At 32.3% G+C, this 27690-nt stretch overlaps 1 pseudogene; it reads right to left on the reverse strand.

The window, feature by feature from the left end:
- Positions 1-2996: 2996 nt before the first annotated feature.
- On the reverse strand, positions 2997-3424 carry LOC124846018 (uncharacterized; annotated as a pseudogene).
- Between the last annotated feature and the right edge of the window lie 24266 nt (positions 3425-27690).

A 27690-nucleotide genomic window follows, 5' to 3' on the forward strand; every position in this document is an offset into this window, starting at 1 on the left:
GTGAAAACTATTCATGGTGCTCCCTTATTACCCCACCACGTGCGTATGACGATTGACGAAGTTCGTGATTTTTAGGCTTAGGTACCTGTACTGACTTCAAAAATTCATTTTGTGGGGGAGACCATAGGAACATTTATAGTCTGGCCTAAAGCATTGATCATGTCACACATTGCTACACCACAAGTATTATATTTCTATTATTAGTATTTTTATTATAAATTTATAAATATTGATTGATAACTTTGAAAATTTTAATTTCAGTTCATACGTCCTCATAAGCAGCCCATGCATGAGTCAGTCATAAATAAAGATGATGACATGGCTGAAGCGGAGGATGATCCTCTAACATAGCTCATGTCAAAATTACCCAGGTTGTCCAAAGGACCAGTAGAATTATACTAGGATTTGAGAGTATTTAGCCTCCAATGCCATGTGCCACTATATATCACATTAAATGAGGCACTGAAGGTCAATGGGGAAGACAAGATGTTGAATATTTCAATCCTTCAACTATGGTGAATGTAAGATAGTCAATTTTGTCTTCCATATTAGTTATATTTACATTGTTAGTTTCTAACAACTTAACTTTGTTGTCATAGGTACATGGACACAGTTTTGTGGATCAAGGCCGGTCTTCCATGTACGATTTTGTTGAACCTCAGACCATTTAACCTTCTGGTAACACAGTTGAGAGAAAACAAAACTATTTGTAAACATGGAGGGTTGATTCAAATAGAGACATATACCTTGTGCCATACATTGATGGATATGGGTTGCAAAAGGTAAAATTTCATTAAAGTTTACTTAATTAGCTTACTAACTATTTATGATTCATGATAGGTCTAGTGATGGTCATCATTCCCAGGCAATGCAAAATTCTATGGTTTTGTTCGCTGCACAGGAGAATGAAAAATGATTTGAGAAACATGCTTCAAGGGTAAGTGTTTTTCTTTTTATGTTTCAAATTCATGTTGACCTTAAATTTTTATGAGGAATATAGTTATATTAATATTACCATGTGTTTTCAATGTAAATAGAGTTATGGGTAAACCCTGAGGTAAGCTAGTTTAAATCTTGTATCCGAAAAGGTTGCAAGTCATTTAAGTTTCTTATTCATTTTCTATGTTATTGTATGATCTACATGTGTGACTATTTAGTTTGTTATTTTAGTGTAACAAGCAGCTACATTCATGGGAATGTGGTTACTATGTCATGTCTTGGATTAAAACCATCATTCGAGCTGACATTACAGATGACTGGACTGAGGTAATGATGCTTACCTTCAATACATTACAAATTAAATTTAGGTTTGAACATATCCAAACATAATGAATTTTTCTTCATTTTTCAATGCTTCAAGAATACATCTCATATACTAGAGGAGATAATTAAAAAATACGACAAGAGTGAGCATCTTATCTTCTGTAGAGATGGACTTAAGACCCATGCCCATGCCTTTAGGAAGACTTTTATTGTTGTTGAACATTAATTAGCTTTAGTTTAAGTTTTGATAGTTTAAATTTTGGATTGTTTTTTAGATTGTTTAGTATCTTGTTAACTTAAAACGCATAAAATATATTATATTCTGATGTGTTGGGATCATTTTCTATTTTTCAGTTGTGGTTTTATCGTAAAAATAAATTAATTTAAAAAAAAACATAAAGTAGACGTGGGTTAGTGCACGTCCGACGTCTATTGGCGTTAGTGCACTGTCCGACATCATCTTCGTTCCAATGTTACTCTAGGGACTTACGCCCTCAGCGCGAAACAGTGGCGCTCATCACTCTTAAACGTCAAATATGAGGAGATTGGACGTCTATTTTGACCTATGTGGGGGGATCCGACGTCTATTGACGTATGATGAAGGAACTAACGTCCTATTGACCTCTATTGAAGGATCTGACGTTCCGTTAACATCACCCAATATGACGTTGGGACAAAATCATATACCAAAAACCCAAAATAATAGACGTTAAAAGCCTTTTCTGAAGTAGTGTAACTAGATATTTAGTAAAAGAATATAAAATTAAATTATTAATTGTTAATTATAGTACACTGAGGTTGTTTATAATGGTTAAGATTTGTCTAATATATAAAAGTTTAACTAGTAATGTAACTACTATTATACTAATATAGCAAGACAACATTGTACTAATTAATAGCTTAAATTTTGGTACAGAAAGTTGACACATATGTAAACTTGAAAACATGTTTCTTCTAAAAAAATGAGTGCACTACAAGGATTTATGAACAATTAAAAACCATACATTATCAGCTAATAATTATTATTTTTTAAAGTACACCCATAATAGGTTGCCAATGTATTTATTTTTCTAATAAAATAAAATAAACGAGTGCACATTATTATATAATAAATTTAATATTTTTAATGAAAATGTTAAATGTTATTTTTTTTGTTAACAGAGAAAATTGAATCTAGTTATTCTTTCCATATCTTTCAAATCAATTATATATTTTTCAAATATTAATAAAAGAGTTAAATTCACTGTCTCTTTCTACTTTTATTATTAGGTGAATCTTAAAGTTATTATGATAAATTTAATTACTTATCTTTTATATTATAAAGATAAATAATAAAAAAAAGTTATACCACTTTCCGCAATATTTATGTTGGGTTTTCAGTTAGATCTCTTTATTATTTTTTTTCCAATTGAGTCCTTAAAAGTGACAAATAAACTCAATTGGGTCCCTACCATTAAATTGGATTAACGAAGTTAAGTTTTTGATGACCTAATAGCTTGATATGGAATAAATTTTAATACGTGGCATTAGTACATGTTGTTATGTGGAATTCCATTACATTATACATTTAAAAATTGGGTTTTCTAATAATTGAAACATAAATTAGGATTCATCATTTTCAACCTTACATTTCATCATCTTCAACCCTAGCGGTTGATGCTCAGGGTTCATCACGAAATTAGGGTTCATGAAACCCAAGTTTTTTTCGAAATATGAAATTAAGAACCACCAAATTAGGGTTTATCAAAATCAACCCAATGAAGACCAATTTTTTCCAGTACTCTCTGAGACCCAACATTCAGCACATCAACAAGAGCTCAATCCTCTCCAAGTTTGGCAACGATTGCTCAGTGAAAGCAACCTTAACCACTTCTTTCACAACCACTGTGGCAACCCCTTTACCCTAGTATTTGGAATAGATAACATAGCCAAGTTCCAAGGATCTATTCCTGCTTTGATCATGCTCTAAATTGGAGGAAAGAGAAACACACCCAATAGCACGGTCGTTCAGGCATATTGCTCTGCACCACACAAACTTGTTGGTTATGTTTTGGATGAAAGGATCCCAAGTGCAGAAAGTTGCCACCTTTTCATCGGAGGTCCACACCAAGACATCATCCAGGTCAGAGAGCTCAAGAGGTCGAAGAGATATTCGACTCATGGAAGATGATTTTTGGGTGATGCACAAGAAAGAAAATTTCTGGGTGATGTAGAGGGAAGAAGATTTCTGGGTGATACACAGGGAAGGAGATTTCTCGGTGGTGCTTCATCGTAATAAAGGATGACTTTTTTTAAAAATTTTTTAATCAAACATTTTCCACTTAAGAGATTATGTTCATTAAATTATTCCACATTAAGTTGTCATGTCATCAAAAACTTAACCTTGTTAACCCAGTTTAACAACAGAAACCCAATTGAGTCAATTTTTCACTTTTAAGAATTTGATTAAAAAAAAAAATTAATAAAAGGATTTAACTGGAAAAACCCAACATAGTTTAACCTTAAAAAAATAGCGAATGTCAATGATATTTTTCCACTCTATTTATCTATTTATTTTTCTCTACTTCTCCGTGACTTAACATTTTTAACTTCTATTTCATATATTACCTGTTTTAACTTTTTTTTCTTCATTTTTCATGCTTTATTTACTCCCGCTAAACAAATATAACCTTAGAAACCGTCTTCGAGTAACATGATCTCCCCTCTTTATTAAATATAATTGTTATATTTATGAATATTTAAAAATTCATTTTTTTAATTATATACTGCATTTATAAAAAATAATTCAAAGAAAGTGAAAGAGATTGATTAATTTATGATACGACTCAAATTAAATTAAAAAGTAAACTCTAAACTTAATTTTACAAAATTTTATGTTTATTTATATATTATAAATTTATCTTATTTATAAATATAAAATACGTTAAATAAATTAAATTACAACTTAATGATTATAATTATTATACTTATAAATTACATGTCAACCAAATTGTTAGATTTAGAATAACACATTCTTAAATGGAACTTAATGATTATAATTATTATACTTAGTTTTATGAATTAAATCTCAACCAAATTGTTAGATTTAGAATAATTAATTCTTAAAAGGAAAGAGTAGTTGCAATATTTTTAACAATAGTGTTGGATCCCAGAGGTGATTCTAACGAAATTAATAAAAATGTTAATCTAAAATAATATGAATAAGCATTCGTTGTAATGGGAGGTGTTTAGGGCAGAAAAAATGGATTTTTGTGTTATGTTTGGGGTAGGGTGAAGGTTCCTTTCTAGAAGAACATAGAAGTGGTCCAACGCACAGCAAAGGCTAAACACAGCGATAATCCTCCTAAATCATAAGCCAAATTAATTTCTTGGTTACTATTATTTTCACCAATTTCTGAAAGTGAAAGACAACGTCGTATATTATTCAAGGAACGTGGTCTCTGTATGTATAATTGAAGACAGAGAGTAGTGGAAATTAACGTTTAAATCCAGCACAATAATATATACTATATTTATTCCCATCTTCTAGAGGCACGTGGGATTAATAAAACTCTACAAAATAATATATAATATATTTAATGTTTACTACTTATGAACGTTAACGTGTTTTTATTATTTTTAATATTAGTTTAATTTGTGTTATGAAAGTAACATATCAAATTCTTACAGCCCCTCTTTCTTTAAATAATATAAATGAAAAAAATAAATAAATAATCACGATGGATTAAAGAGATCCATGTAAATGAAAAAAATTAATATTAAAAAAAGTATATGAGTATGAACGAAAAAGATGAGAAAAAGAATATGAGTAAAAAAAATGAGGAAAAAAATATAAAGGAAAGATATGTATGCGGATGAAAAAAATGAGTATAGATGCATTATATGAATGTGGGTGGGTGAATAAGATGAGTGCGGATGAAATATGAGTGTGATAAAATTTATATAACAAATGTGAGAAAAAAAATTATGAGTGAAGTTTGTAACTTTTAAATCTAAGTCTTTAGATTAAAAATAGTATGCGATCTGTATTCAATGTGAAGAAACATACATAAATTCAAAATATAATATTTAGTATAAGTTAAATCAATACTAACATAAATAAATAAAAATATTAAAAAAAATAAAGTTAATGTCTACTACATCGATGGTAACTTTATTTATTTTAATTTTTTTTGTAAAAGTATTACTTTCTTTGGATAAGTCGTGTAGTATAGAACGATATTATATATAGAACTTGTGTAATATTAAAACGGTTTCTCCATAGTGTAATAAAATCGTGAGAGGTAGAAATGACTTTCAATTTGTTAGATCAATTAATAATCAATTGAAAATCGTATCAATTGAAAATTATGAAGAGATTACATGATTTCTGTAACATCTCAAAAATACAGTATAAAACTATATAATAGAATAATCACATTTTAATAATACTACATATCAGTCTTACAAAATATAAAACGTACGCTTATAGCCGAACGACCTTTCAGAATAACGAGAAAGTTAAAACTGTACGAATAAGCAATCCAGACGGATCGGTTTCCAAAAGACCTATACCGAACGGTCATACAAAAGAAAAATAAAAGATGATTGAACGGTCATCGTACAATTAAACTGACTACTGACCGAACGGTTCTACTGTTCGGTCTTAACTTCTATCTCGACCAAACTTTCTTCTTCCAGCAACTCTTCTCTCTCTACTCACATCCACACGGATGATCATTGCGACAGGACAATAACCGAACGTACAAAACGGACAAGACAGGAAATATGGTAAGCTTATGTAATTTAATTCATGTATCAGCATATAATACACACAATCAATTAAATCAAATAAAATCATTAACTCTTTCATGCAAAGCCTAATACTAGACTCTGACTGTCCGGACTGTATGAATTCTATGTAGCTACGACGTTCGTGCACCCGGTTGATGTAGTAACTGGGATACCCTCAACAGCTGCCACCCGAGGTTAGTCCTATCTGTCCAAATTAACCATAAGGACTAGGACCTCCTGTCATTCCCACACATGACTTACCCTTCTCTACGTGAGAACGAGTAATCACGGAATATCAGGATGAACCGCCAGCTTAGCGTGCCCACATTCATACTTTACCAATTCCAATATCCATTCATGAGATATTCCTCTCCGGAATACTTTTCATAATCAAAGACGTTTCATCCATATCATATTCCATCATCTTTCATTATTAAACCTCAATTGAACCAATTTGAACAAAGATCCCTTAGGATACCAAATACTGAACGTAAATCTTCAACCCCGAACAAGACCGAACACTTGGAGTGAGACCGAGAGGTTTTCAGTTCCAAAACGGATCAAAACCGAGAAAGTGACTATCGAGGTTGGAAAGAGACCGATTACAATAATATTTTACAAGAACTAATAAAAGCAAATGTTATTTACAAGGTGAGCCAATTTAATGAACTGACTCATGAACGTTTAGACCGAACACTGTAAAGCCTAGGCCAAGTACTAAGACTCTAGGCCGAAACCAATGGAGACAGACACTATAAGACATCAAATGATAGTACTTAAAGGAATCATATGAAGAAACCGAAAGCTATAATTACTTAGCTTTTTTATGAGTTTATCATCAAGAAAACCGAATGCTAGTCGAAGACCAAGCACGGTAGAGAGCGAACACTATTGAGTTTGGACGAACGCTCTTATTATCAAGATAGATTACGGAAAGGAGAACAAACGCTTGGTGTAAGAGCTAGCACTTACTTAGTACGAGCACTTGGTGTAAGACCGAGCACTACATAGTACGAACGCTTTGTGTAAGATCGAGCACTACTTAATTTAGAATAAAGGCTTGATAAATATAAGATATTATTTAACTAATGGTCAAGAACGAACGAATTATACAATTACATATAGATATACTTAAATTTATAACATAATACCAAGGAACGAATATCCTTGGTTGAACGCTTATATATAAATATTACTAAACGAAGACGCTCGGTCCTCAACTGGAATTCCATCCAAATGAAAGAATCCAGTTCCAATCGAGTCCATGAGGAAACCGAACGATCAAAGACCATTCAGTGACGAACATAAATTTTCATATGGAATTTCATACTTAGAATTATTTATATCAATTCATTTCTCAACATCTATCTTCATAATTTCATACATCCATATCATAGTAAATTTTTATACTTCATACAGTCAAAACATATCAACAATCATATTTCATATTTATTCAGTAATTCAACGAACATACATACATTCAAAACCAACATAAAATCAAATTATATAAGCTTCCCTTACTTGTAAAACTTAGCCGAACGCTCACAGTTTGTATAGAATAGCTCACCACCAGAAATCTTAGAATCCTACGGGTCACGCTTTATGAAGCTAAACCAAACAAAAGGCCAGAAATGTGCTCAGAATGAGATATAAACTCATGCAACCAGAACTTGGCTTGCATGTGTCAGAAAACGAACGTTCTAAGAAGAGAAGGAACCCACCAGCTTAAAACCACAACTTGATCGGTGCAAAGTGAACCCCTTGACACCAAGAAGACTCAGGCACTGCCTGAATGATGATTGGATGAAAGAAAAGGTAAGAATTTGTAGAGAGAAGAATGAGATTTGTAGAGAGAAGGAGGAGAGAATGGAAGTTTCAGAAAACTGGGGAAGAAGGGTGCATGCAGGAAGTGGCGTGAAATTTTGAAAACTTTGAGTTTTTCTCCCACCGTCAAAACCGAACGGCCACTCAGCTGCTCACACCTGCCTTCCACCATCTGATTTTCGAATCCCCTTCCTTGACACATGTAATCCACTAAGACGGGTTTTTAGTGGATTTTAATGGGTCTGACAACTTCTAATTTTAAAACATAAATACAAAATGAAGTTGTTTTTATATCTTAGGACTTCAATATACTATGTAAAAATCATTCTATAACCACATGACTTTTGTATGTGATGTTGTTATGTTGCAGTACAACTTACCTAAAATAGTAATATTTTTACAAACTTGCCATAATTTTTTAGAAATATATCCACTTATAATAAAAAAAATCTAGTATTCATTTAGCTAACTAACTTAAATTTAAGGTTAATATACTCTCATACGTTAATTTTATTTATTTATAATATTTATTTTATTTAACGTTTATGAAATAATTTTATTTATTTATTTAGTTTAAAAATTAACTTAGTGTCTATTAAATAAACACCAGTTCAACTGTAACATCCTAAATTTAGTAGTGTAAAATTACTAAACTGAACATTACATATATAATAATAGAACAAGAACTATAGATTAGGTGAATAAGAATGTTCACCTGAAGAACAAAAGTAACTACCTATACTATAAGCTTCACTCCCCACCTTCAACTACACCAACTGAAAAGACTGCATCCCTAAGCTCACACCATTAAGGTGATCATCGCGAAAGAGAAAAAACATACAAAGACAAACCACAGAAAAGCAAGGATAAGCTAGAGTTTCAAAAGATTTTACATACTATTTAAAACAATAACAATATACAAGCATATGATGAATCAAAGAACAGAATAACTTGTCCAATCCACTTGAAACACTTTTTACTATCCAGATAGATGCATTGATATCGGACTTATGGGGAACTTGCACCTGTGTATGGTGGAGCAACCTAGCTTAGAAATAATAATAATAACCACATCTTCAACCACCACCAATAAAACCATACACCAAGGTTAATCTGTCAAACATCTATGGCCCTAACCAGTGACCATAGACTAGGACCTCCTGCTACTCTCCACGACATAATCACCCATCTCTACATGAAATAGGATTATTGAGAGTGTCAGGATCATTCCCCAATCCAGGAGCCCTTACATCAATACATAGCACAACACAACCAACTTAGGATATTCCTCCTTGGAATTCCTTTCTCACATGGTACTTGAAATCAACACCTCACACATTACTTGAACATAATCATCACATCACCTCTTTGATCATATAATCTCATACATACTTATACATCATTCACAATGAATATAAATGTAACTCCAATCCATAAGAAAACAAGAATAGAAAGAATAAAACACCCCCTAGACTAGTCGCTCAATGACCAAGCGTGTTGAGCGACCACAGAGTCCTCTCGCTCAGCGAGTGGGGTCCCAGACTTCAACCACTCACTCAGGGACACAGTCCGCTGAGCGAATAAAGCTTCCAATGCTCCCAGACTTCAACCTCTCGCTGTGCAAAAACAGAGACAGTGATTCAGACCCCCAACTCACTCGCTCAGCGAGTTGGGTCGCTGAGCGAAAAACCTAAGACAGTGACCCAGACTCCTTGACCTCTCGTTGAGCGAGTAGAGTCGCTTACCGAGTCTGCATAATTCTGCAACACAAAAACTGAAAAATTATTACCGCTAAACCACTCTTGACCAAATGAACATATTTTTCCCAATTTCTAATCCTTCTATATCATGTTATATACCCAATTATACTTAAATAAGTGTGTCTAAACCTTTCTAAACCTATTTATAACAAATGACTACAAGATCTCAACCAAAAACTCAACTTAGAGACTCAAATTGAATTCTACCACTTGTGGCACAATTTCAAGCAACTTAGGGACTCAAACAAGTCCCAAACAATTTACCAAAGCTCTCCAAAATGATCATTTGCACACAGAACACCAAAACCAAGTTTTCACTATTTCACTTCCTCCATTTGAGTTCTAAACCAAGTTGAACTCTACACAATTACCACCACTCACCCCAAACTAAAATCTCGCCCAATTAAAGTGTTGAACATAACCCAAACTTGTTCCTAAACACCCCAACTTCAACAATTCAGTTCACCAACCATTTCTCACCATTTCACTACCTTAAACCTCCACTTAAACCCAACAAAATTACAACCAAGACTACTCTTTTTCCTCTAACAGTTCAATCAACACAATTCACTTCATCAACATCAATTCCAATCTCAAAAACATACATACAACAAATCCAACATGTTATACAACATTCATTGTCACTCAAATCATCAATATCACACAATAACATTTTTCATCCAAACAGTTTAGTACTCACATACCATTAAACTTATACTACACACTTCAATTAAAAGCAATTATTTAGCTTCCCTTACCTCGATTCAACAGCTCCAAAACCTCTAAACGCTCCACGGATTTCTTGTGGCACAAGGAACTTCTAGAAAACCTACAAATCACTGATTGGTGATTGGAGACCAACCTTAGAACCACAAACAGACTAAGAATCAAGGGAGAGAGATTCTTGACCCATGCAAAACAGAACCACTTTACATGATCAAGAACCCTAAACACTAAGGAAAAAGGGGGTTACCACTTACCTACTCGATTCAACCAATTGATCGGTCAGATTGGTAGCCCTTGACGTAGGGATCGCCTAAACACTTCCTGATCGTTGAACAAATGATTGAAGAGTAAGAAATTGTAGAGAGAAGTGAGAGAAAGAGAAGAGAATAGTGTTTTAGAAAGATAGAAATATTTTAGATAATGAGTCGAGTTTTAGAAAATTCTATTTATATTATAAGGTTATTTTATAATAAAATATTGGGTCTCACTATTTTAATACATCTACCAACTCTAATACTCTATTTTCTAGGTTCTTACATCAACACTAATACAAATATTTATTTCTTAAAAATAGTTAAAAATATGTTTTTAAATATAATATTTTGTGTCATATTCGAATTAACTTATATTAAAACTATCGCAACTTAACTAACATTAAATTCTTGTTTTTTCTAGTGAATTTGTAACAAAATTAATGAATTGAATAAAGTTATAAACCACTTGGTTTCTCTGAATTAGAATTACATGCTATAAGTCGAAAATTAGTTTAGAGACTAAGATTGTTGTAATCTTAATGGAATTTGATGATGGTTGGTGGCTAAATGTAAATAGAGATTTTATAGTGGCAGAGGATATTCCATAAAAGAAAAGAGATAAAAAGTAAAGATCTTTTGGGTAAGAATATATACTTGAATGGTAGCCAATATATTCATAAGAAAGAGTGAAAGTTTAGTTGGTGACGAAAAGAACCTAAATGGATAAACAAAGTGACAAATAAGATCTGATGCATGCCGGAGAATCTTGGATAAAGATATCTCTCAGCTACAACATTCAAATGGTATCAACTCAATCATCATCTTCTTAATCTTTTTTCTTGTGGCATAAAAAACAATACCTCCTTCTTTTTACTTTTCAAATAGTTATTTACTATTCTCTTTATCTTGTAATGTGATTTCTTTTAAGAAGTTCTTTCATGTAAAAGTATTGGAAATTCTACTGTAAATATTTCATATAATATTTTTTACAAATCGATTTTTAACCAGAATATATTACTCAATAACTATATATTAATATATAGTTATATGCTTAAGATATATATTGCTCAATAAGAAGAGAGTGTATTAAAAATATTACTTTTAACCAGAATCTACTATATATAATTAAATATAAATTTCAGTTTACAAATTGAAATTATAAAGTTAAAATCTACTGCTTAATATATATATATATATATATATATATATATATATATATATATATATATATTAAAATTGTCATGTTTAATTAAAAATATAATTTGTAATATCATTTTAGATTAAATATTTTTAGTTTCTAAATTTTGATATAAATCAAAATTTGTTTGTATTTAAAACTTTGATATATTTTGTTTATCAAACTCTAAAATTAAATGAATAAATTTTTTGTAATTTAATTATGTTAAATTTTTTTAAACATGTTTTATTTTAATATTTGAATTGTTTATATAATTTAATATTTTCATTTCAATATTAACTAAAAATGTGTTTAACTTGTTAATAAAATGTAACGTAATTGAATTAAAATGATGTTTATTTATTTATTTTTAAATTTTAAAATAAAAATATATTAAATTTTTTAATAGAAATAAATTCTAAATTTAAGTGATTAAAAATATATTTGATTTTATTATATTTTATAAATAAGTTATTTTAAAGAAAAAACATAAATTTTATAAACTAAATAATTACAATTTAAATTTAGTTATTTCGAGAATGCTGCATAGAACAGACAAAGTTAGATAGCTTTACGGCTATACGGATCTGTCAAACCAACGCAGATGTACACGTTTCTTTTGAAAATTCTAAGCATTCATTTTCTACAAAAACACATCAATTAGCTAAATATCAAAAACTTAAAGAGTATACCAACAAAAATGAGTCTAATAGAAAGAAGTAGGATATTTTTTCGAAATGATTCTCGTTTTCTAGTTTTAAAATTTGTTTTCACAATTTCTGTGTGTGGATATAACTTTTTCAAATAAAATAGAAGATAATTTTGCTTAAAAAGTTTTCAATATTTGTTAATTACTTGGTATACAAGATCAATAAATGTTTTATTGTTATGAGAGAATACCACCAAGCTTAAAACTATCTTGTTTTATGCTTATAAATGTATTTTATTTTATAATTTTAAAGCACGTAGAAATCTTTGTAGTCTTTTAAAAAAAATTAAAAATAATTTTATAAAACTATAATCAAATAAGACCTTAATTCCGTAAAAGAAAATTGTAAACTATAATCCTAATATTAACTGCGTTTTTAGATTTTATTAAAAAAATTATATCAACTTTACATTTTCACCCCAAAAAATAATTGAAATGGGTGCTTTTTTTTTTAGTATTGTACATATCTCATTTTGAGTAACCAATATGAATAACTTGTAAAATGGTTTCATCCTATAAATGACTTCTACATAGCTATTTATATTTTGTTTTTCGAAAAATTCTAGAAAATTGAAAAAATGAAAAAAGACAACAATAAAGAGAAAGGAAGAGTGCATTCATGATTAGACAAACACCAATGGGAAAGGAAATCAAATCATGCTACATTTACCACAACAATCCCCCTACCAAATATATACGCTCTAGATATTAAAGTGACATGGTAATATCATGTTAAACAACACCAAAAGAGAAAAAAAAAAAAAGAAAAAAAACATATATAAATATCCTCACTTGACACTAAATATTCTATAAGGTGGAAATTTTATGTTTTATCAATTAAGTTCTGAATTGTAGTGAGAAAATTCAATATATGTAAGATATTTAAGTTATATTATTAGTGTATCAAATATCAGTATCTATGTACGTTCTCTAAAATTTGAAATTCGGAAAAATATGTTGTTAGTTTTTAAGTTTAAAACTTTTAATTGATTTTTAGAGGGTGAGAAAATATGTATTTAGTATTAATTAAAACTCCACACTAACAAGTAATAGTCAATGCTAAATAATAATTAGCAGTTAAATTTGTGTTACACACTTATACTATTCTAAAATTATGAATGTTAATTTTTTTATAACATTGACTTTTGAAGATTAACTTTAATTTATTTATTTTTATCACAATAAAAAATATATTAAAAAAAGGAAAAAGTGTTGCCGTTTGAACATATAAAAAAACACACAAGAAAAAAACATCAAAGTTTCAGTTTTCACTTTGACAACATAATTTTGATCGTCTTTGTAAGATCCTTGAAAATATTTGTAAGTTAGATACTAGATAAAAAAAAAATTTAAAAAAAAAATAGTGAATAGTAAATTGTGAATAGTAAATAGTAAAAAGTGAACAGTAAAAAAAAAAAAAAATTATTTTTGGAAAGGATAAGTGTTACACGTAGCTTTGAGATCAGAATTCACCAATTTGCAAATAAAAAATTATTTTTGTAATAGTAAAATGAACAAAAAAATGAATAGTACAAATGAATAGTAAAAATGAATAGTACAAATGAATAGTAAAATTTTTTACTATAAATAGCCAAGGGGGGAGGCTGAAAATTTACACCAAAGAACTTAGAAAAATGTTGAGAGAAGAGAGTTGGAAGAATTTCTAACTGCAAAGGGGATATTCTGGAAGTTTTCAGAGAGCAAGGAGATTAAGTCTGTAATAGAGGTAAGGGAAGCCACTCTTATACTTTGCTTTTCTCTAATCCTAAATCTTGAATATGTAGTATTTTGTTGCTGTATGGTCTTGAATTTTGAATGAGAACATTTATTTGTTTCTTTTGTATTTTTGGAAGGACGAGAAGTTGTCTAACCGGCTCTGCCAGATTCAACTTCTTGTTTCCCCAAAACTTTGGTTGTTTCTTATATCTTTATATTGTATTTTTGGAAGGACGAGAAGTTGTCTAACCGGCTCTGCCAGATTCAACTTCTTGTTTCCCCAAAACTTTGGTTGTTTCTTATATCTTTATATTGTATTTTTGGAAGGACGAGAAGTTGTCTAACCGGCTCTGCCAGATTCAACTTCTTGTTTCCCCAAAGCTTTTGTTGTTTTTTTTTTATATCTTTATATTGTATTTTTGGAAGGATGTGAAGTTGTCTAACCGGCTCTGCCAGATTCAACTTCTTGTTTCCCCAGAAATTTTATTGTTTTATCTATTCTTTTTATTTCATCTTTGTGGAAGGATGAGAAGTTGTCTAACCGGCTCTGCCAGATTCAACTTCTTGTTTCCCCTGAATTTTTATATTAATATTATTTTGATGGTAAGGGCAACTAATTATTTTTGTATGAACTTATAAATATACGAATGTTGAACTGGTGTTCTCTTGCGAAACTGTTTTATGACTTTTATTATATTGGGTGTTATAACTGAAACTGTTAAATTGTACATGTTCTGATGTGATGAATTTATTGAATGAGTTTGTTGGCTGAAATTGATCTTGTTAGAAGGTCTGGAGTAAGGGTTCTGTAATAGCTTATATATGAGTATTAAATAGATATACAAATACTGTTTGAGGTTGTTGTGAGAGGAAGTAAAAATATTAAAATTAGGCATTTTAGATTTAGAGTATAAGACAACAAGGTAGATAAATTAAATAAATAAATTGATTAATTATTGAGGGCCTCCCTTTGTTGGTAGGATAGAGGAACCTTAAAAACCTGAGTTGGCACATCCCTGATCATAGAGCAGCCCTGGTCTGGTCCAGTCAGTTGTGACTAGTCATATGTGCTGGCGTCGAAGGTGAGTTTGATGCGTTCAGACATCTGGGTCCTCTCCGGTGACCAATTGGGGTAAAGAAAAATCTCTACTAGGATGAAAATAAAATAAAACAAGTTGATTGTAGATGCATAATATTATCATGGTAAAAATTTCATATATATTTTATTTATCATTACATTGAGCCCAGACTTTAATATGTAGTTCCTACGATATGTTGATATATTTTGGTTGATCCATGATCTTTGTTTGGTGAAAATATGTTGAGTTATACTCGTTATGGGCAAAATGAGTTTATAATATGAAGCATGATATATGGCAATATGTTTAATTTATTGATACCAAAACGGGTTATTATGAATTCATGATTAAAGAATGAACATGATTGAGTTAGGTGGATAAGAGGGTATGAATTGTTGGTTTTATGAAATGTTGGAGTGGATATGAGAAATCATTACTTATGAAATGATGTTTACTACCGGGAGTAGTATGTTCGAGTTATACCATGAGAGTTTGGTATGAGCAATGTAACACCTGAGGTTTATGAAAGCAGGCAGAAAGTGGTCTGACCATAAGGCTTTGACATAAACATATGATTCGTAAGTTATATAGAAGCAGGCAGAGAGGGGTCTGACCATAAGGCTTCAGAAAGTAAGACATAGTATATAAGTGAGGCTTAAGGAAGCAGGCAGAGAGCGGTCTGACCATAAGGCTTCATGAGTAAGCATGGTACACTTGTAAGATTTATAGAAATGGAAAAGATGATTTTGATAATGATGAATTAATGACATCGGAATAATGATATTTTATCAATTGCAGAAATACATGATTATAATATTTTTATTACAAGTTTAATGATTTTATGATATGGTTGGCTTACCCTTATTTGTTTGTACTATGATCATATAACTCATGTTATATGTGATTAGATAATGTTGCAGATGCGGTTGAAAAAGCTTAGAGATGAGAGAGATGCGGGGAAAAAACTTTCAGGGATTTTTGTAAAAAGAATAAATTTGTATTGGGAAGATTATGTTGTGTAAAACTTATAAGTTGAAATTTCAATGGTGAAGACTATATTGTTTAAAGTTTGTAAGTTTGGTACTGTACTTTGGAGTAATTGAAATAAAGTTTGATTGTTTATATGAGATATCAAATTAATTTAGTCTCTACTATTAGTAATACCCTTTAAAATATTAGGGTGTTACATTTTGGTATCAGAGCAATGGTTTTCGAAAATATTTTGGGACTCTGGGGAGTGAAATTAGTATTCTTAGTAAAATATCAATTGAGTTGATTCTTGTTTTATTGGAAACTAGACTCAAAGAGCTTCAATTTGACTACTCATACGCATATTTTGGACTTCGGGAAGGAGTCTAACTGAGCTGGGGAAAACGTGACAGTTTTACTGTCCAGGGGCTAGCGTCCAACCTTAATTTTAGGTGTATTTTTACAAGTTACAACTTTTTGGAGTGAGTAGGTTGTGTTCTGCACTGGGAGAACATTTTGAGACCCTTTGGAGACTTTCCTTCCATGTTTTAGGGCTGGAAAATGGTTTAGGATGGTCCATTGGTTGTTTATTATTGTTAAGTGCCAAGTGCATGGGTCCTTAGTTGTCTAAGGCATCTTCTTTTAATTCCAAATCAGATTTGGAGTTTTGGAGGAGAGTAGAGAGGTCCTTGGTGGGAGGTGAACGAAATCCTAAGTGTCCTAAGTGTGGAGGCTGACTTGGTCTAGCAAGGAGGAGAGGAGTTGCTCTTTTTGAAGAAGAGTTTAAGGTGTTTTAGTCTTCATGAGGTAAGGGGAGCTAACTCAACTTAATTTCTAGAATTTTGTAGTTAGAAATATGGTTCCAATTGCTTGACTTTGATGAAGGGGAGCTAATCCTTTCTTGTTATGATCATGAATAAGAATATGAATATGTTAAAAATTTGGTAATGGTAGTTATCTATTGATTTGTGTAAAATTTGGTTTTCATGATTATAATTTCTTATTTTCGAGTTACTGTGGTGATAAATTTCTATTAATTGTTTTCACCGTTGGATTTAGCTAAAATTTTAATATGTGAATCCTAAGACATATTACTAAACTTTAACTGTTCGGATTTGAAAATAGAAGTCTGTACTTGGAGAAATAAATCCTATAAGTTTGAGTAAATTAGTTACCCCTGTAATTACTAAGTTGTCTCAGTAAAATATAGAATTCTGACCTATTTGACCGTTAGATCAACCTCAAAATTTGATATAGAATCCCTAAGACATATTAATACACTGTGACCGATCGGATTTGAAATTGAAGGTCTATGCTTAGAGAAAGAAATTTCGAAAGTTTGAAATATTTGATGAACAATGTGATTCTGTTCTTAAGTTATAATGGTAACAATTTCATATATATTCCATTTACCGTTAGATTGAGCCCAAACTTTAGTATGGAGTTCATAAGACATATTAGGTGATCTTGACCGTTCAGATTTGGAATTAGATGTCTGTGCTTAGAGGAATTCATTCCGTATTTTGAGTTTAACCGAGAATCACTTAAATTTCTGTCTCTGAGTTACCTCGGTAAAACCTTCATATCTACTTAGTTAACCGTTAGATTAACCTGAAACTTTAGTATGAGGTTTCTAACAGATAGGAACATACTTCGACCGTTCGGATTTTAGATCGGAGGTACCGATTTAGAGATATTAATTTTGTAACTTCTCAGGGATCTCAATATTGCTTAATTTATGTTTTTGGATCATTTATAAAAAAATTGATGATTTCCGCCTCATTAACTGTTGGATTGGACTGAAAAGCTTACCATATGATCTAAACATGTTGTTGATTAGTTTGATTGGTTCAGATCGTCGATAAATAATATGTTGAAAAAGGTAATTTGGTTAATTTGTGCTACTTTGGTAAGTAGGCAGAATTGAAACTGAGATATGTTGATTGGTTATTATGTGCTTGTTGAGCATGATTGGTTTGGTATTAGTGGTTGAGATGACATGTGATTGGTTATGAATGATATGTTAGGAAAATGTAATTTTGTTAATTTATGCTACATTGGTAAGTAGACAGAAGGGAATTGAGAAAAGTTCACCGGTTCTCTTATGTTTGTTGAATATGATTAGTTTTGGATGGGTTGTGGTTGATTATGAATAATTTGTTGAAATAATGTAAATGATGTTGGTTTGCGCTACCTTGGTAAGTAGGCGAGTAGATGTTGGGTCTGCGTTACTTTGGTAAGTAAGCAGGGTGATTTGCGCTACTTTGATAAGTAGGCAGGATGAGATGATGAATGAAGAGATAAAGAGAATGATATAAATCGGGCTACTTTGATAAGTAGGCAGATTAACTATGTGAGTATTGTCATGGTGCGCTACTTTGGTAAGTAGGCAGAAGATCTTGTTTTATGCTACTTTGGTAAGTAGGCGAATTAATTATACCGTACTACTTTGGTAAGTAGACAATAATGTCTTACTGTGCTGCTTTGATAAGTAGACAATATTGTCTTGCGGTGCTACTTTGATAAGTAGAGAGAATAACTTGGTATGTACTACTTTGGTAAGTAGGTCGGATGAGGTGAAGTTGTAACACTTTGATAAGTGGAATAGTAAAATTGTTGAGCAATGATATTGTGATAATATGTTGAGTGGGTGTGCTTAACTGTATTGAATACTGTGGATGTATTATTAACGGATTGTGAATGGATTGTATGCTTGTTTCAGTTAGCTCACCCTATTGTTTGTGTTTGTGTATGTGAATGCAATGATCGTATAATGTGTCATATTATACGGGAGCATAAACTATTTCAGATGAATTAGCATATGGTTCTAGACTTGCTTAGAAGATGAGAGATCTGTGAAAAAAAAAAAAAAAGTCATGGGGGATTTCTAAATAAATATATTTTGAAATTTCAAACTGTGTGGAATTTTAAATTTAAGAAGTTTATGAACTGTGTGAAATTTTATTTTAGAAGACTTGTGTTGTAATACAACACTTAATATTTTGTTGGTGTTGAAAATTGTTAAAGAAAAGTAATATATGCATTTTTGTGGAAAAATAAATTGTAACGCCTAAATCGGGGTGTTACACTATTGGGTATCAGAGCAATGGTTTTCGAAAATTCATATCTCTTTTGTAAGTAATCTTTTGTTAAATAGTCTTTGTTTAAATAAATAATTTTCGAGGACGAAAATAATTGTTGTTGGGGAGATTGTAAGATCCTTGAAAATATTTGTAAGTTAGATACTAGATAAAAAAAAAAATTTAAAAAAAAAAATAGTGAATAGTAAATTGTGAATAGTAAATAGTAAAAAGTGAATAGTAAAAAAAAAATAAAATTATTTTTGGAAAGGATAAGTGTTACACGTAGCTTTGAGATCAGAATTCACCAATTTGCAAATAAAAAAATATTTTTGTAATAGTAAAATGAATAAAAAAATGAATAGTACAAATGAATAGTAAAAATGAATAGTACAAATGAATAGTAAAATTTTTTACTATAAATAGCCAAGGGGGGAGGCTGAAAATTTACACCAAAGAACTTAGAAAAATGTTGAGAGAAGAGAGTTGGAAGAATTTCTAACTGCAAAGGGGATATTCTGGAAGTTTTCAGAGAGCAAGGAGATTAAGTCTGTAATAGAGGTAAGGGAAGCCACTCTTATACTTTGCTTTTCTCTAATCCTAAATCTTGAATATGTAGTATTTTGTTGCTGTATGGTCTTGAATTTTGAATGAGAACATTTATTTGTTTCTTTTGTATTTTTGGAAGGACGAGAAGTTGTCTAACCGGCTCTGCCAGATTCAACTTCTTGTTTCCCCAAAACTTTGGTTGTTTCTTATATCTTTATATTGTATTTTTGGAAGGACGAGAAGTTGTCTAACCGGCTCTGCCAGATTCAACTTCTTGTTTCCCCAAAACTTTGGTTGTTTCTTATATCTTTATATTGTATTTTTGGAAGGACGAGAAGTTGTCTAACCGGCTCTGCCAGATTCAACTTCTTGTTTCCCCAAAGCTTTTGTTGTTTTTTTTTTTATATCTTTATATTGTATTTTTGGAAGGATGTGAAGTTGTCTAACCGGCTCTGCCAGATTCAACTTCTTGTTTCCCCAGAAATTTTATTGTTTTATCTATTCTTTTTATTTCATCTTTGTGGAAGGATGAGAAGTTGTCTAACCGGCTCTGCCAGATTCAACTTCTTGTTTCCCCTGAATTTTTATATTAATATTATTTTGATGGTAAGGGCAACTAATTATTTTTGTATGAACTTATAAATATACGAATGTTGAACTGGTGTTCTCTTGCGAAACTGTTTTATGACTTTTATTATATTGGGTGTTATAACTGAAACTGTTAAATTGTACATGTTCTGATGTGATGAATTTATTGAATGAGTTTGTTGGCTGAAATTGATCTTGTTAGAAGGTCTGGAGTAAGGGTTCTGTAATAGCTTATATATGAGTATTAAATAGATATACAAATACTGTTTGAGGTTGTTGTGAGAGGAAGTAAAAATATTAAAATTAGGCATTTTAGATTTAGAGTATAAGACAACAAGGTAGATAAATTAAATAAATAAATTGATTAATTATTGAGGGCCTCCCTTTGTTGGTAGGATAGAGGAACCTTAAAAACCTGAGTTGGCACATCCCTGATCATAGAGCAGCCCTGGTCTGGTCCAGTCAGTTGTGACTAGTCATATGTGCTGGCGTCGAAGGTGAGTTTGATGCGTTCAGACATCTGGGTCCTCTCCGGTGACCAATTGGGGTAAAGAAAAATCTCTACTAGGATGAAAATAAAATAAAACAAGTTGATTGTAGATGCATAATATTATCATGGTAAAAATTTCATATATATTTTATTTATCATTACATTGAGCCCAGACTTTAATATGTAGTTCCTACGATATGTTGATATATTTTGGTTGATCCATGATCTTTGTTTGGTGAAAATATGTTGAGTTATACTCGTTATGGGCAAAATGAGTTTATAATATGAAGCATGATATATGGCAATATGTTTAATTTATTGATACCAAAACGGGTTATTATGAATTCATGATTAAAGAATGAACATGATTGAGTTAGGTGGATAAGAGGGTATGAATTGTTGGTTTTATGAAATGTTGGAGTGGATATGAGAAATCATTACTTATGAAATGATGTTTACTACCGGGAGTAGTATGTTCGAGTTATACCATGAGAGTTTGGTATGAGCAATGTAACACCTGAGGTTTATGAAAGCAGGCAGAAAGTGGTCTGACCATAAGGCTTTGACATAAACATATGATTCGTAAGTTATATAGAAGCAGGCAGAGAGGGGTCTGACCATAAGGCTTCAGAAAGTAAGACATAGTATATAAGTGAGGCTTAAGGAAGCAGGCAGAGAGCGGTCTGACCATAAGGCTTCATGAGTAAGCATGGTACACTTGTAAGATTTATAGAAATGGAAAAGATGATTTTGATAATGATGAATTAATGACATCGAAATAATGATATTTTATCAATTGCAGAAATACATGATTATAATATTTTTATTACAAGTTTAATGATTTTATGATATGGTTGGCTTACCCTTATTTGTTTGTACTATGATCATATAACTCATGTTATATGTGATTAGATAATGTTGCAGATGCGGTTGAAAAAGCTTAGAGATGAGAGAGATGCGGGGAAAAAACTTTCAGGGATTTTTGTAAAAAGAATAAATTTGTATTGGGAAGATTATGTTGTGTAAAACTTATAAGTTGAAATTTCAATGGTGAAGACTATATTGTTTAAAGTTTGTAAGTTTGGTACTGTACTTTGGAGTAATTGAAATAAAGTTTGATTGTTTATATGAGATATCAAATTAATTTAGTCTCTACTATTAGTAATACCCTTTAAAATATTAGGGTGTTACAGTCTTAGCTGGTCATCCTAAGAATTTTATCTTTACCTGTGTCTGAGTACCTCAGTCCTACTATCCTAATTTCAGTTCTCTACAATGTATTTTTCACTATTGTCCACTACTCACTACCTTTGTCCACGACGTTCCTCGTGGAGGAGCTTTACTAGGTGCTTTTATGAATAAAGGAGACTATTATTTTGAAGAGTCAAATCTTTCACCTTCATTGTGTGTCATCGGTGCATTGTCATTTTCATCATGAGGTGGAGTTTGTCACCTACAGTCTATTGTTGTCAGCGACTACAAGCCACCATCCATTACTGATGGCAATCTAGTCCCTATAGTTTGTCTCTACTCGCCATTTTAGGCCCCATCAGATACAAATGATAATTTAGTTCCTGTAGTTTGTCATTGTCCACTACTAACAATAATCTTCTTTGTCAAAGTCATCATAGTTGAAATTTTGCGGTAGTCCACCGTTGTCCAATATTATTCTCCATAGTTGTCATTAGTTGTTTCTCAATCTCTGTTTGCACTCTTTATAAACTGGATGTCAATAGTGCATTCCTCAATGATGATTTGCAAGAAGAGATTTATATGGAGCCACCTCCCAGATTTGTTGGTTAGGGGGAGTCTTCTGGGTTGATATTTCGTCTTCTGTACCATATTCACAAATCATTAACAATTTTATGTCACTCAAATGTAGAAGTAGATATTTTCAATAAGTCTCTATTGATTATTGATAACAGTTGAAAAACTGTTATTTTCATGCTTAAATTTGATACTAAAAGCAACCTTTAGACTTAGAAACTAGCTTGAAATCATGCCTTTTGTTTATATTTTCAGAAATAAGAGAGCTGGACAGGTTTATGCTTGATTTAAGTGTTTTTGTGCAGGTTTTGAGGTGAATTTGGTGAAAGAAGTGAAGAATAAGAGAGAGGACATTCGAAAAGACAAGAAAGAGTGCAAAAAGGAGAAGTCGAAGGCACCGCTCAGCGGCAAACTACCGCTGAGCGGCACTCAAGAGGTGACGTTGGAACCGCTGAGGGGCAAAATGGCCGCTGAGGGGAAGAAAGAAGACGCGCAATCACCGCTGAGCGGCACTTTTTGGGCTTGGACTTTTGTAATCTTTTGTAACTCTAGATTAGTATATAAGGGCTTGCACGTCCTATAGTTAGGCATCTTTGGCAGAAACGAGGCAAACACTCTCTCTTTCACCCCTTTGAGGGAGGATCTTGGATGCTCAGGCTACCTCTTCACCTTTATTGGGTTTATTCTTTCATACTTTCATTGTAATTCATCTAGGTTCACCATGAATATGGTGAACTAAACCTTGTATGTTTGTTGGGGAATCAAAGTAATCTCTTGAAGCTCTCATATATGGATTTGTTGAGTACATCTTTGAATTAAGACATATGCTTTCTTTCATCATTAGTTAGGGTTTTTCCTCTTTGCTCAATGCTTAATGCATGATTATTGGTTTTGTTGATACGGACACGTACGGGGAAATCTAGATCCGGGGAATTTCTCCCAATATTATACTGACAATATTATATTGGTTGCCTTTAAGCTCCTGCACTCATGAACTAATCATTAGGAATGCTAGGAATTGTATGAACTATTTGATTAGGGAGAAGCCATCTAGAATGGTACATTAGAGAGTGGCATTAACAATGATGATTTGAATGTTGAATTCCTAAAATATATGAGAGTGGATGAGATGAAATTGACCCCCAACAACATATTCATTCATATATTTCCTTGAAAGTGTTTATCTTTTGTCTTTGTCATTGATCAATTCATGCATACATATTTAATTTTCGTATTTGCATATTAAACTTCAATTATTGTGTTCTTAAGTCTTAGCTAATCAACAAATCACATAACTAAACTAGGCCGTGAGTCCTTTGGGAGAACGATACTTGGTCTTACCAAGTTTATTACTTGAAACGATTCGGTCATACTTGCCGATTGTAAAACAAGTTTGTGACATCATATTTTGGTGCTTACAAATTTGTCCATCAAGTTTTTGGCGCCGTTGCCGGGGATTCGTGGTTTAACTGGTTAATTTGTGTGATTATTGATTATCTTTGACTTTAATTTTGAATTTCTGTTTTTATTTTTTCTGTTTTTATTTTTTATCTTTTTAGATTTTATTTTTATCCTTTAGGTTAGATTTTATTTTTATCTTTTTAGATTAGATTTTATTTTAATTTCGAATTTTTATTTTATTTTATTTTTCTGTTTATATTTTTCAGTTTGTATTTTATTTTATTTTATTTTATTTTTTCTGTTTTCTATTTTTCTGTTTTCTGTTTTTATTTTCTGTTTTTTTTTATTTTTTGGTTTTTATTTGATTTTATTTTATTTGATTAGATTATATTTTATTTTATTTTATTTTCTGTTTGTATTTTATTTTATTTTATTTTATTTTATGTTTTTATTTTTCTGTTTTTATTTCCTATCTACTTATCTTTTCAATTATATCCTTTGATTTTCTTTTCTCTATCTTTTTGTGCTAACAATTGTTTTTAGGGTTTTGTGCCTAATGTCTGCAGAATGCAATTTGGTCAAGAGTTTAACTATAGGGGCACTCAATTCTACCAAAGTAATCTCAACCAATGGTGGGAACCTCACTCAAGCATGGATCAAAGCCAATTTTGGCAAGCTGCTGGACAATTTGAGAACCAACCACAACAACAATGGCAGCAACAACCCTTTCTATCAGGAAGTTTGGATAGGTTGGAGGACACCCTTCAACGATTTTTGAAAAATTCCGACTCTACTCAGAAAAGCATTGAAGAATCATGTAAAAGAATGGAGATGCAACTTCGTCACATTAGTCAGATATTAAATGATGATGTTAATACTGATGTTAACCTTAAGGAGGAAGGGCAAGTCATTATCACTGAAAGTGACAAGATTCTTGATGAGGAAAAATTAGAGGGAGATGAGGAAAGGGTAGAGAGAAAAGAGAAAGAAGAGTTGAGTGAGAAAGATAAAGATGAAGAAAAAGAAAAAGAATTGGTTGAGAGAGAAGAGAGAAAGAAAAATTGTGTGAAGATAAAGAAGTTGAGGAGAAAAAGAGAAAGGAAGAAAAAATTAAAAGAGAGAAAAAGAGAAAATTTAGGGAGAGAAAAAGGAAGAAAAAGAAGATGAGAGGAAAGAAGAAGAAATCACATGAAAAATCACATCCTCATCTAAAGAAGAATCATAGGAAGGAAAAGAAATTTAAGTGCTTCATGGAAATCTTCAAGAAATTGGAGATTAAAGTTCCTATGATTGAGACACTGCAACAGGTTCCTGGTTTGATCAAATTTCTGAAGAAGTTCAGTAGAAAGAAGAAAAAGAAGAAGGAACTTGAACTTTATTGGGTCAAGCTAATGACGTTAAAAGAGCGCTTGCTGGGAGGCAACCCAGTGATTGACAAACTTTTGATTTTGATTTTGGTTTTGTAATTTTTAAGTTGTGGACTTTATTTTGTAATTATTTTGGAGATAGCATCTACTGAAGGATGCTAGGTGGTTAAGTATCTACTGAAGGATACTATATTTGTAACACCTACTGATGGGTGTTGGTAAGTAATTTTGCACCTACTGATGGGTGCTGGTAAGTTTGAAACACCTACTGATGAGTGTTGGTGGATTTTGGGTCAGGCTCGTGACGTTAAACAAGCGCTACCTGGGAGGCAACCCAGTTGATTGATTGTTTTTGTTTGTTTATTTTTAGTTAGGATTTGCATAAGCATTTTTAACATTGAATTGCAGGGAACCTATGAGAGACATGTAGGGAAGGCACGTAGGTCAAGAAAAGAAGGAGGGGAGCACTTCACGAAAGTGCCGCTGAGCGGCAATTACCGCTGAGCGGCAATTACCGCTGAGCGGTACTATCGCAGAGGGGCTTAAGTTCCCCTTAGCGGGACCCGAGCCCATTAGGGTATTTTTATACCCCAAGCTGCGTTTTAAGGGTTTATTTTCTGGCTTCTCTCTGCACAAACACTTCCACACACATTCTCTTAGGTTTTCCACATCTTTTCACTCTTCCCTCTTTAGAAAATCTCTCTTTCACTCACTTTTTCACTAGTGTGCCATCAAAGTTTGGGGTTGGAAGAGAGCATTCTAGTTTGGAAGCATTCTCATATCATCTAGCATCTCCACCCAAGTAAGTAAAATGCATTTGGTTCATTCTAGGGTTCTTGAATTTGAATGTGATTGTCAAAGCATGAATATTTAGGGGTTTTGATTTCTATGTATGATTTGATGATATATTTGATGTTTGAACCGATTAAACTGCATGATTATGAACTGGAAATATGAAAATTGCATTTGGGTGGAGTTAGGACAGTTTAAAAACGAGATTTGCAAAAATCTGCAGATCACCGCTGAGCGGCATTTACCGCTGAGCGGCACTCTGCCAGATTTGCTTTTTCTGGTTTGTTGCGTGTTTGAATGTGGCACTGGTGGCGCTGAGGGGAAATTCTGGCCCTCAGCGGTGGTTTAGCTTCAAAAGGAGTTTTGTTTTGTGTTTACTAATGATTAACATCATGTTCTGTGGTTTTGGATTTATGTTTGAATGCAGGAATGGCATCCTCTTCAGGAAAGAGATTGAAAACCATGGCAACCAAGAGAAAGGAAAAGGAACCAGAGCAGCCCCATAATGGCAGGTTCCTCTCTAGGAAACATGAGAAGCACTTTAGGGTGGTTCAGGACAGGAGACTTCTAATGGAGAGAAAGGTTGGAATGATACCTAACTTTGCTCCTCAATTTGGAGAGCAAGTGTTAGGGAATGATTGGGGGAAGCTAGCCACTTATCCATCACCTGCCAACATAGCTGTGGTGAAAGAATTCTACACCAATGCAAAGAAGATTGGTGATTATCCAGCTGAGAATTTTTTGGGCTATGTTAGAGGCCATGCTATCAGGTATGATTCTGACTCCATTAATAACTTTCTGGATACTGTGTGGGCTGGTGAGCAATGCCAGTTTGCTCTTAGCATGGAGGAAGGTGCTGACTTTGAGGATGTTGAGAGAGTATTGTGCATACCTGGAGGACACTTCCAAAGGAATAGATCTGGTTCAGTGGTTAATATTAGGAGGACAGATTTGACTCCTCTTGCAAAGTATTGGATGGCATTTTCTCATGCCAACATTCAGCCATGTTCACATGTGTCAGATATTACTCTCAGCAGGGCACTCTTCATCTACTGTGCTATCAGAAACTTGAATGTTAATATTGGGCAGGTGATAGCTGATGAGATTAGTGTGTGTGCTAATACCTCAAACAACAAAGCACCACTGGGACATCCTTCTTTGATCACTCACCTTTGCAAGCTAGCTGGGGTGGACACTTCTGTTCCACCATTTGAGAGGCCAAGAAAAGCTATAGATGAGGCCTATTACAGACAGTACTGTGGAGGTGAGGAGGCAGCCCAGCCAGTGCCACCACGCCAGGCTCGTAGAGAGAGAAGGCCAGCACAGAGCAGGACTTCTGCTGATACTCATGAGGCAGAACCATTCCAGATGAGGGACATGTATATGTCTCTTATAGGTGCTCAGTT

Source organism: Vigna umbellata, chromosome 6 (assembly GCF_029865625.1).
Source record: "Vigna umbellata cultivar VRB3 chromosome 6, Vumbellata_1.0, whole genome shotgun sequence".
Classification (NCBI taxonomy): Eukaryota; Viridiplantae; Streptophyta; class Magnoliopsida; order Fabales; family Fabaceae; genus Vigna; species Vigna umbellata.